Source organism: Molossus molossus, unplaced genomic scaffold, assembly GCF_014108415.1.
Source record: "Molossus molossus isolate mMolMol1 unplaced genomic scaffold, mMolMol1.p scaffold_m16_p_3, whole genome shotgun sequence".
Taxonomy (NCBI): domain Eukaryota; kingdom Metazoa; phylum Chordata; class Mammalia; order Chiroptera; family Molossidae; genus Molossus; species Molossus molossus.
In genome coordinates this window covers 83,364,565-83,376,658 of record NW_023425366.1, presented here as the reverse complement: position 1 = coordinate 83,376,658, position 12,094 = coordinate 83,364,565, and the positions used below count along the sequence as shown (strand labels likewise).

At 41.7% G+C, this 12,094-nt stretch overlaps 1 pseudogene; it reads right to left on the bottom strand.

Moving 5' to 3' along the window:
• Positions 1-6,637: 6,637 nt before the first annotated feature.
• On the bottom strand, positions 6,638-11,627 carry LOC118642062 (annotated as a pseudogene).
• Positions 11,628-12,094: the final 467 nt, after the last annotated feature.

Genomic DNA, 12,094 nt, shown 5'->3' with positions numbered 1-12,094 from the left:
ACCATGTAGTATTGCCTTACAAATACTAGTTAAAGGATAGATCTCCGAAGGCTTAACTGTCTTGTTTCAGTGTAGCTCAATATCGTTTCAGTGCTTTACCATCAAATTCAAATCATGGTTGTATGACTTCACACAAATGATTTTATTAGCAGTATGTTTCTATTTCTTTGTCTATGACTGAGGTAATATCTACTATAATGAGAATATAATGAGATGTTTATAAAACATTTAAAATCAGTGTCCGTCATATACAAGCACTTAACAGAAGCTACACACACACACATACACACATACATGTGTGTGTGTGTATATATATATACATATATATACATTTTTTTTTTTTTAGTTTTTTTCTTTATTGATTTTAGAGAGGAAGGGAGAGGGAGAGAGACAGAAACATCGATGAGCGAGAATGTTGATTGGCTGCCTCCTGCATGTCCCCCACTGGGGATTTGGCCCACAACCTGTGCATCAAACGGGCGACCTCTTGGTGCATGGTTCGACGCTCAACCATTGAGCCATACCAGCCGGGCCAGTAGCTATATTTTTGTCATTGGTCCAATTCTAGTTTCTTGTTCTTTCTTTAGTTTCTAAAGTTCTTACGTTGACCTCTACTCATATGGCTCTTAGTACATAGCACAAATGTGGAAGCGTTTGAACATTTATCACGTACATAATGGTCTGCTAGAAGTGTCAAAACTGAATAAGATAGTCCGAACTCCAGGAACATAACTTAGTTGGGGGAGGCAGGACAGCTATATGAGCAACTAATGTTATATAAGTAATGAAGCAAAAGGTCCTTGAAGGAGCTAAGGCATTTTCAGGGTGCTAAAAGAAGAAGAAAATATATAAGTTGAAAGACATATATCCTAAAAAGTTTAACTTGGTTTACCCATGGGGGAGGTCTACAGTTGTCTAGCTAGTCCAGCAATGAGTTCAGGGATAGGGACCTATTAGTCTCCATTGCTACAGGTAAGAAAAACATGTTCTTTAACTTGGTTAATTATGAAGGTGATGATCTCTTCTGCAACTCAGTTGTTTCCAAATTCTGGAGGAAATACAGGATGTTATTCCCAAACCACCAAATGTGCTATTTTTCAGTCTGCATTTCTGCATTTTTAGAAATGATCACATTCCTTGATGAAATTGAGATTATACCAGAAGTAACACTGGTCTGGCATATCTGTTTCTAGTGCTGGTATTTGCTAGTGATTACTACTACCTTAAAAGGAAAAGGCAGCACAAGAATTTAAGAAAAATAATGGTTTAAAAGGTAAAATCCACCCATACCCCCACCATCCATTTTGTTGTATTTCAGTTCTTTTTGTTGTTAATCCTCACCCTAGGATACTTTTCCATTGATCTTTTCAGAGAGAGTAGAGGGAGAGAGAGAAACATTGATGCAAGAGAGCACAGGTTCTGGGATTGAACCTGCAACCCAGGTACATGCCCTTGACTGGAATCAAACCCATGACCCTTCAGTCTGCAGGCCAACACTCTAAACACTGAGCCAAACTAGCCAGGACATAATTCATTTATTTTTATAGATACATATACATGTATTTTTTAAAATTGGTATTGTCTAAATAAATTTTTTAAATTAAAAGTTATAAAATCTGCAATACAGAAGAGGGTATCAAACAAGTACAGTTTAAAGAGAAGTAAAATTGTAAAGTACACATTAATATAACCAATGCTTAGTCTAAGAAATATTGCCTAGCTGGTGTGGCTCAGTGGTTGAGCATCTTCCCATGCACCAAGAGGTCACAGGTTCAATACCCTGTCCGGACACATGCTCAGGTTGTGGGCCCAATCCCCAGTGGAAGGGAGGGAAGGATGCAGCCAATCAATGTTCTCTCTCATTGATGGTTCTATCTCTCCCTCTCCCTCTCTCTCTAAAGCAGTGGTTCTCAACCTTCCTAATGCTGCAGCCCTTTAATACAGTTCCTCATGTTGTAGTAACCCCCAACCATGAAATTATTTTTGTTGCTACTTCACAACTAATTTTGCTACTGTATGTCTTAGGTGACCCCTGTGAAAGGGTCGTTCGACCCCCAAAGGGGTTGCGACCCACAGGTTGAGAACCCCTGCTAAAGAAAAGAAAACCAACATTGCCAGCCCTGGCCTATGTGGCTTAGTTGATTGGGTGTCATACCATACACCAAAAGGTTGCCAGTTCCATTCCCAGTCAGGGCACATGCTGGAGTTTCAGGCTTGATCCCCAATAGCGGGTGGCATGCAGAAGGCAGCAGATGGATTTATTGCTTTCACATCAATGTTTCTCTCCCTCTCCCTTCCTCTCTCTCTAAAATCAATAGAAAATAATTTTTAAAAAAGAAATACAACATTGGCAGCACCATAGAAGGTTCCTATGTATGTTTTTCTGATCACATCCCTGAATTTCTCCTAGAGATAACCACTGTTCTGCTTGAAATGAAAATAATTTTCTTATTCTTCTTGATATTATGTATAATAGTTCTTTTCAAACTGCCTTTTTAAATAATTTCCATACATCACAGATACTTTAATAAATATAAAATCAAATACTTGAATAGTTTGGTAATGTCAAACTTGCACATGATTTGCTTATCTCTGCATCGGCCTGTAACAGTTCGGTATGGTCTATAGATCACACTTTTAGTAGTACTGATGTCTATATTACTGAAAAATATTTTTAAAAATCAGGCAAAACGTCAATTTTAATAAGTAAAATTTAATGGAATATTAAATTCTATTTAATAAATTGAGTATTACATGGATTTTTTTGTGACTTTATTTTGCTAGGTCGTCTATGTTAATGCATATGGCTGTTGTTTTTGTTACCGTGTGGTAGTCCATCACATGAGTACACCACAGTTATATGTCTCTTCAACTATAATGGCGTTTGGATTGTTTCATGGTTTTTTGCTATTATGAACAAATTCACTATGAACATTCTTGTATGTGTCCTATTGCACATGTGTATGATCTCTTGAGAATACATCTAGGATTGAAATTATTTACTCATAGAGTGTGTATCTTCATCTTTACTAGGTAATATCTAATTTTCTAAAGCAATTGTATCAATTGATGTTTTTATCAGCAGCATTAAAAGGTTCCACATTTGGTATTGTCAGAATTTAAAACTTTTGAAAATCTCCTGGGTATTTCAGTTATTTTTATAGTTACATGTAATATTGTTAAAGAAACTGGTATTATACCTCATTGTTGCTTAAGTTGCATTTTCATGAGGTTAATTAGTTTTTCTCAGGTTTATTTATCATTTTGATTTCCTCTCTTATGAAGTCCCTTTCAAATCATTTGCCCTTTTCTAAAAATTGGATAGCTTGATATTTTTTGATTAACAGGATTCCTTTATGTATTCAGGAAACTTAATCTTTTGGTTATAACTATTTCAAATGTCTTTTCACAGTTTTTATTTTTATTTTCCTAGTGAAATGTATCAATCTTTTCCTGTTTTGGTGTTGGTATGTCTTTTTAAAGAAATATTTCTTTCTCTTGGGATCATGAATATTTTCTCCTATACTGTGTTCTAAAATGTGTATAATTTTGTCTTCCAGGTTTCTTTTTTCAATTTCTTGAAAACTCACCTTTTTCTATTGATTTGTAATGCCAATATGGTCATCGATTACGTGCCCATATTTACATGAGTCTACTTCTGGGCTCTCTGCTCTATTCCATTAACCCAGTTGTCCTTATACCAATAACATACTGTATGAATTACTAAAGCCTTTTAAATTCTTGATATTTGGTCGAACATGTGTTTATACCTTGTTCTTCAAAATGTTGGCTAGCTGTATTTTGCATTTTGTACAAAGTTTAGAATTAGCACAAGTATCAACAAAAATCTCTTAGGATTTTGACTGGAACTGTATTTAATTTGTGAACAATTTCTTCTCCTTTTTTAAAAATCCTCATCTGAGAATATTTTTCCATTTATTTTCAGACAGAGTAGGAGGGAGAGAGACATCAATTGATTGCCTCCTGCTCGACCCTGACACCGCAAATGAGGTGTGCCCTTGACTGGAATCAAACCCGTGACTCTTTGGTCCACGGGCCAACGCTCTAATTGCTGAGCCAAACTGGCCAGGGCCAGTTTCTTCTTTTTAAAAGTGCATTTTTCGGTGAATGAACATATCTTTCCATTGTTAAGGTCTTGTATTTTTTGGTAAAATTTTGTAATTTTCTTCACAGAAGTATATATTCATATATTTTGTTAATCTCATTTTCTTCTTTATGTTTTTGATGCTATTTTAAAAAGGTATGTTTAAATTTTTTATCTTTTGTTGCTGGCATATGGAAATACAATTTTTAATCTGATTTTTCTGTTCAACCAATTCTAATCATCTGTATATTTGGACTTTCTATGTATACAATTATATCATCTACAAATCAGGACAGATTTGTTTGTCTTTTAATTTCTCACACCATTTCTTTTTTTCTCCTTTTTCTTGTTTAATTTACATTTGCAGGGATCTCTATCCAGTAGAATGTTGAATAGAAGTGGTCATAATAGGCATTTTTGTTTTGTTACTGTTTTCTGGGAATGCTTTCAAGGTATCCTATAAGCAATGTATGGTATTTTTATTAAATTTAGAAATGTCCCGGATATTCTCAGTTTGCTAAGAGTTTTTTTTTTTTATAATCATAAAGTTGAATTTTATCAAATGGTATTTCTGTACTTATTCAGTAAAATTCTTTTTCCACCTTTATTCTCTTAATGTGGTCGGTTAAAATGGATTTGTTTTCTATCTTTTTTTTTTTTTATCCTCAACCGAGGACATTTTTCCACTTTTTGTTCAGATAGAGCAGGAGGGGGAGAGAGAGAGAGAGAGAGAGAGAGAGAGAGAGAGAGAGAGAGAGAGAGAGAGAAACATCAATGTGAAAGGGACACATCGAGTGGCTGCCACCCACACGACCCAACCAGGGCCGGAGACAAACTGCAACCGAGGTACATGCCCCCAGCGGGAACCAAACCCTGGTCTCTCTGGACCACAGGCCAATGCTCTACCTGCTGAGCAAACCGGCCAGGGCTGTTTCCTATCTTTAAACCGACTTACTTTTCTTGAGGTAAAACCAACCTGGCCATGATGTGATTTGTTTGTTTTTAATAGCTGGATTTGGTTTGTTTTAAGATATTTGCTTAATATCAATATTAATATCAGTATTGTAAAATGAGTTGGAAAGTGGCTTACTTTCCCTGTTTACTGGAAGAGCTTCTATAAGATTTGCATTACTTATATCTTGAACTAGAAGAAAATTAGAAATTTTGGGTGAATTGTGTTTGGGGTCTGGCATCTTCTTTATCGGATACTAATTCAATTTTATTATTAATAAGAGTATCTTTTCTTATAATATTGGTAAATTATATATTCCTGAGACTGTGTTTACTTCATCTACATTTTCAAATTTATTAACAAAGTGTTATTCCTGTTCTCTTATCTTTTTAACATGCCCCTTTTTCATTCCTGATACTGTTATTTGTATATATATTATTTTCACTTGACCAGTCTTACCAGAGGGTTATCACTTCTATTGTTTTTATCAAAGAACAAATATCTTGGTTGTTTTCCTGTTATATATTTGTTGTCTGTATCATTGATCTCAGCTTTTTTATGATTTTTATTTTTTTAGGTTGAGATTAATGTCATATTTCTATATTCTTATAAGGGATATTTAGCTCAAAATTTCAACCTTCTATATATTTAAGCCTAATATATATTTAAAACTAGATTCCACTCTAAATCCTATTTTAGCTCTATGTTAGTTTTCTGTGCTACATAACAAATTACGACAAATTCATCAGTTTCAAACAGCATTCTTGTATTATCTCACAGTATCTATGGGTGAAGAGTCTGGCAAACCTTAGCGGGGTCTTCTGCTCAGGGTCTCACAAGGCTGCAATCAAGTAGTCACCTGGTCTGTGTTCTCTTCAGGAGCTTTGTGTCCCCTTAACTCATCAGGTTGTTGAAAACATTCAGTTCCTTGCAGCTGTAGGACTGAGGCCCTAGGCCACTTGAGGCTTCCCCTCCACATGAGCAATTGATGTCATGACTGTCTGATTCTTCTAGGCTAGCAGGAGAGAGAATGCGCTGCTTTAAGTCTCTTCTTTCAGGGAAGGCCTGACAGTATTTTCTGATTAGGTCAGAGCCGCCAGAATAATCTCCCTTCAGAGTCAGCTGAATAGAGACCTTAACTGCATCTTCAGAATCTTTTCACCTTTCTCATATTCTGTTGATGAGAAGCAAATGATAGGTTCTGCCCACACAAAGGTATAAATGTGGGGATGAGGAGGGATTTCAGGGGCCGTCTTAGAATTCTGCCACGAACTCTATTCTACAAGTCTTAATACCTATTTTACTTATTTATCAATTTCAAAGAATTTTCTGATTTTATCATTCTGATTTGACCCCTAGATATTATTTGGAATTTTAATTCTTAATTTTCAAACATAAGTAAGTTCTTATTACTGGTTTCTAACATAACTGTAGCACTGTGATCAGAGAGCATATTCTCTATTATTTAAATTCTTTGGGCAATTGCTTTGTGACTCCATTTACCTTCCTCTCAATTTATATGTTGTCATATATTTTATATGCTTTTAAATGTGATAAGTTACTATTTTATATAGTCAAATTCATTTAGATTTACCCATGTATTTGCCACCTTCTTTGTTCTCTGTTCCTTGCTGCTCTTTGAGCTTCCATCTGGAATAATTTTTTTTTTCTGTCTGAAGAATACATTTAGAGTTTTCCTTTAGTGCAGCTCAGCTAGTGGGAAATTCATTTTGTTCTTTTTATGAAAATGTCTTTACTTTGCCTTCATTTCTGAAAAAAATTTATGCTGGTATAGAATACTCTTTGGGCGATTATTTTGATGATATTTTCCCATTGTCTTCTGGCTTCCATTTTGTTATTAAGAAATCAGCTATCTGTCTGTTAACTTATTGAAACTAATTTTTCCCCCCTTTGGTTGCTTTCAAGATTTTCTCTTTTTATTTGATTTTCTGCACTTTCATTATGCTATAAGTGAGGGTTTCATTGTATTGTACTACTTGGCTTTTATTTGGCATCTTGGATCTGTGGATTGATAAGTCAGTTCTGGAAAATTCTCAAGTTGCCTCCGTCCATTGTGCTCTTGCTTTGCCTTCTGGGACTTCAAGTAAACATATGTTAGAACTATATTTCTTTATTTTTCTTCTATATGTTCTGTATTTTCTCTGCATCATCTTAGTTTCTGATATAGCGTATAAATCATGAATTAACTTTTTAGCTGTTTTTAATTTGCTGTAACACATTCATTAAGTTCATATCTTCTGTTTTTATATTTTTTAATTCTATTTTTCTGTTAGGTTCTTTTTTCTTGTGTGCTCTTACTTTTAATGGCATCCAATGCTTTGCCAGTTTTGTGTTTTGTTTTTTTTTTCAAATATGTTTCTTTATTGATTTTGAAGAGAGAGAGGAAAGGAGAGGGAGAGAGACATAGATGAGAGAGAACATCAATCAGTTGCCTCCTGCATACCCCCTACTGGGGACCGAGCCCACAACCTGGGCATGTTTCCTGACCAGGTATCAAACTAGCGATCTCTTGCTGAATGGGTTGATGCTCTGTTGTGGCAGAAATTCGGTTGGCGGGAAGAGACAGACTGCATGCACTTGGAGGATTAGAAAGGGACTGTATAATGTGCACTGGTGCTGTCCCAGCGGAGTCACCTCCAAAGGCTGAGCCCCGTGCCCAGGTTCCAGATGCCTTTTACACATGATAAGCCTCCGGGTATTTGGTGGGTTTTGAGTTCCACTACAGTTTAGGCAGTTGGTGGATGTAAAGGAATTAGAAAAGCCAAGGGTGGAGTCTCTGCACTAAGAGGCTGCACCTGGCTTGCCTTCTCATTCCCCATCTTGATTCTCAAGCTGCTCCCAGCCAACTTGGAGAACATCTTGGACAGGGAGTTCCCTTAGTGCCACATGAGGAAGAGGGGCAACGATCTCTCTGACTGCTTCCTGCTGAAATAGGAGCATTAAAGGGGAGAGATGCAGCAAGTAGAGTTCTTCATTGTCCAGAAGAGAGTAGTTGGGGGTCCTTATTTGAAGTATCATTTAGAGCTTTATTGTTTCTAAGTGAGAGGAAGTGAAATGGGTTAGCATGTTGAGAAGACAAGGGCCAAACAGGAGTGCTATAAAAAGCATTAAGAGAGGACCAGCTAATGGGAGTACCCAAGATGCCCAGTGTTCATTTCTTTAACTGCTGGGTCATGTCTCTAAATATTCCTGATTGATTAACATAAAAGCAACATTCCTCATTTAAGAAGAAGCACATTCCTCTCTTTCCAGCAATCAGTAGGTCTAACCCCCTTCTATTTCGTAATACTACTGCTGCTAAGGAGTCTACTTGATCCTGTAAGGCTACTAAGAATACAGAGTCTAGTGCTGGGGTCAGTCCAGCAGGTGATGACCACGAGTCTACTGGCGGAGTCCTCAGGTGCTTGCCATAGACCCATCAGCAGGTTTCACTGTCCTCTTAAGGGTGACCTGCTGTGGATTGTTCTGGCTGGTGGTCACTCTCCAGGCAGGTTGTTTGTCATGTGGCAGGTGAGCTGCCTTCACCCATGAGTGGTGGATCCAGGTATTCAAACCTATAACCTTGAGAGTTGTGGGAATGGTTAGTATAACTAAATAGGGCCCCTTCCAGGTTGGTTTGAGGGGTTCCCTTTTCTAGTCTTTTATCCAGACTTGGTCCCCTGATCTGTGACAGTGTACAGTTAGTTATTCCCAGGGAAATGGGTATTCTATCATTTACCCACTTATGTACCTCAAGAATGTTTTTTATTTGCAGGAGAGCTAGGGGCAGTATATCAGTCCAGAGCAGGTTGGTTTCTTGACATAGTTTTTTCATGATCTTCTTAAGGGTCCAATTCATGCATTCTACTTTTCCTTAACTCTGGGGCCAGTAGGCCATGTGCAAATTCCTTTCAATGCCTAGAGTTTTACCTACCTGCTTTACTATTTCTGCTACGAAGACTGGGCCGTTGTCTGATCCTACAGTCAATGGCATTCCATATCTCGGGATGATGTCTCTCAGTAGAGCTTTGGTTACTTCTCTTGCCTTTTTTGTACGTGTCGGGTAAGCTTCAACCCAGCCTGAGAAAGTACAGTTGAGAACCAGGAGATATTTATTTCCTCTACTGGGTCCTGTTTCTGCGAAGTCTACCTCTAGATCTTCAAAGGGTGCTTGACCTCAGTGCTGGATCACCGTGGGCCCAGTGGGGCCTTGTCTGGCTTTGTTTTGAGCACAGAGGAGACAGCATTGGGAGACTGAGGCACAGAGGGATTGAAGTTGAGCAATCAAGTAGTACCAGCTTAATAAGGCTTCTAGGGTAGGTTTTCCCAGATGGGTGAGTTCATGTTGTTGGAGGACTAACCGATGGGCTAATTGTTCTGGCACGTAGATTCTGTGGTCTGGGAGGATCCACCATCCTTCCTTCATTATATTTCCTCCCTCCTGTTGTGCCCATTCTTCTTCCTGGGCCATGTGCAGTCTCAGGAGAACCAGACATCGCCCCCAAGGCTTCGAGAGCAGTCACCCCAGAATCCTCAAGGACCCCAGCCACCAGCCTGTGGGATCTTAAAGTCCTGGAGCTGGTCCACATGGAGGCAGCGACACTCATGCAGGCCTTGAGGGCCCACATGGGGTGCCATTGGCCTACGGTGAATGCTTGGTCTGGCACATGGCATGACCACTGGGATGCCCAGAGCACCAGAGGACAGCAGAGGAGAGCAGCAGTTGTGGACAGTGGTGTGAGTCAGGCCCAAAGGTCAGCTGGCACTGGCGTTCTGCGTCATAGTCTTTGACAGGGAAAGCCACAGGCAGGTGCAGAGGAGCCTCTGGCTTGTCTAAGAGACAGTGCCGTAGCCATTGTCCAGGAAGTCCGTGATGAAGTGGGCACTGCAGGGGGACCAGGGTTCGTGGGATCCATGTGAGCCATCACAGGAGCCATGACATGACGAGAGGTACTCCCAGGCCTGTTCAGACCAACACAGGCTTTGAGTTGTCCGATTGGAGCCCGTAGCACAGCTCTGAGCCGGGTCACACAGTGCCCATGTCAGCCATGCCCAGGGTGTCACAGAGACCCCACACAGGTCCTGATGAGTAAACAGAAACTGATCTGGGTCTGAGTTCTAAGGGGTGTTGAGTCCTCACTGCCAGGCACAGAAGCTGTGCAGGGTCTGGGCCACGCTGGGTCCCACCTGGGGCCCTTCTTCTCCTGGCCCTAGAACCACTAGCCGAGTCACCACCCGGCTGACAGGGTTGCGGATGCTCAGATGCTTGAAGGCCTTGGCTGCAGCCGCCATGACTGTGAGCAGGTAGTGCTTCAACTTTGTGCCATGAAATGCTACCATCTTGTCATCTGCCACCACCAGGGTCTCCACGAATCCACTCAGAAGCAAAGAGCTTGCCTCTTTGGGGGCTGGGCCTGAGGTTCCCAGGAAGAGTCTTGACACTAGACATGGGGTCCTGCCTGCTGGTGGGACTCTTCTGGCATAGGATGTGAGCCCAGGCCCCCCTGCAGAGTTAAGGGTGCCTCCCTCCAGGGGCTGGATGTGGAGTTTGGTCCCCTGATACTTCAGCACCCCTAACAGGGCTCCCTCATTCCAGTGCAGAGATGCTACCAACTCTGGATCTCCACTGATGGTGCCAGTGAGGTAGGTGCCCAGCTCTGCCCCACCCAGCAGCTCAGGTGCCTGGCCCAGGTACTGCACTGTCAGCCTCTCGACCTGCACACCTGGGTCTTGCTCCAGCCCTCGCAGCAGTGTCTCCCCAAAGGCAGGCAAATGGTACCACAGCCTAGCAGGGATGTCCTAACCAGGCAGGATGATGCCACTGAGTTTCTCGGGAAACACCCAGCCTGCCGCAACTGGGTCAATTTGCTTTGAAAGGTAGGCTCTGCCATGACCCAAATTCCAGAGTTAGGACTCTCAGGGATGTCTGGAAGTCCTAAGTCTAGTGCCTCCATGAGCTTGGTAAGTACTTTCTTGATCAGGGCCCCAGACAAGGGGCGCCAATTTTTTTCCTCTCAGGGCCTCATATAAGGGTAGTTCTGAAAATCTGGGTAGTCATATTCAACAGACCCCTGCTGCTCCCAGGAATCCTTGAATCTGTCGACAGGAAGTGGGAACCAGAATAGCGCAGACTGCCTGTTTCCTCTCTGCCCCTAGCATTCAGTTAGTTGCCTTGGGTGATCTTGAAACCTAAGACTGGCTGGTAGTGGCTGGGTGGAGCAGAAGTTCCTGGTTTTCCTCGCTGGCGGTTGACGCACTCATTTTTCTGCCTCCTACATGCCCCCCACAGGGGATTGGGCCCACAACCTGGGCATGTTCCCTGACCAGGAATTGAATTTCTTGGTGCATGGGTATGATGCTGAGTCACACCAGCCAGGCTGAGGGCAGGAGGGAGGCCAGCAGTAACAGGAACAGCCACACCAGCCCAGGGAAGGTCACAGTGGGGAGAAGCAGGCGGGGTTGGGCTCCCCACAGCCAGCTGCCTGTCCAGCCCTTCCTGAGATGTGGGTCTGGCTGGGACATGGCAGGGTGCTGAAGCTGGGAGGGACTGAGGCCGTCTGGGCACCGCATCCTTCACACCCTGGCTTTGTGGAAAGCTCTTCTCTGTAGCCTGGGGCTCGGACTAGCGCCAGGGTCAGAGGCAGAGTTTTAGAGGGGTTAGGGACCTTCAGACAAGATGGAGAAAACTTGCCCCTTGGCTTGGGAGAGGTGCCTAGTGGTCCAGCTCCTGCAAACCCTCCTCTCCCTCCCTCTGTCTTCCGCAGCTCCTCTGGCCTCTCTCTGTCCGCTCCAAACTCTGGCTTCACCTCTGTGCCTTTGTCTCTCTCCTGACCTCTCCTGTCTCTGTGTCTGCAGGTCTCCCTGAGGGTTCCTCATCAGGTAAGGCCTCTCATGCTCAGGCTTCTATGTCTAGGTGTCCAGTTGGCACCTGGGTCTGGAGCCACTTTCTGGCTTCTGTGACAATCCATTACAGTCAACCCAGGTGGCGTGACGAGTCTAGAAGACTGCTACCCCCTCTTGTAGGACCCCTTGTCTCC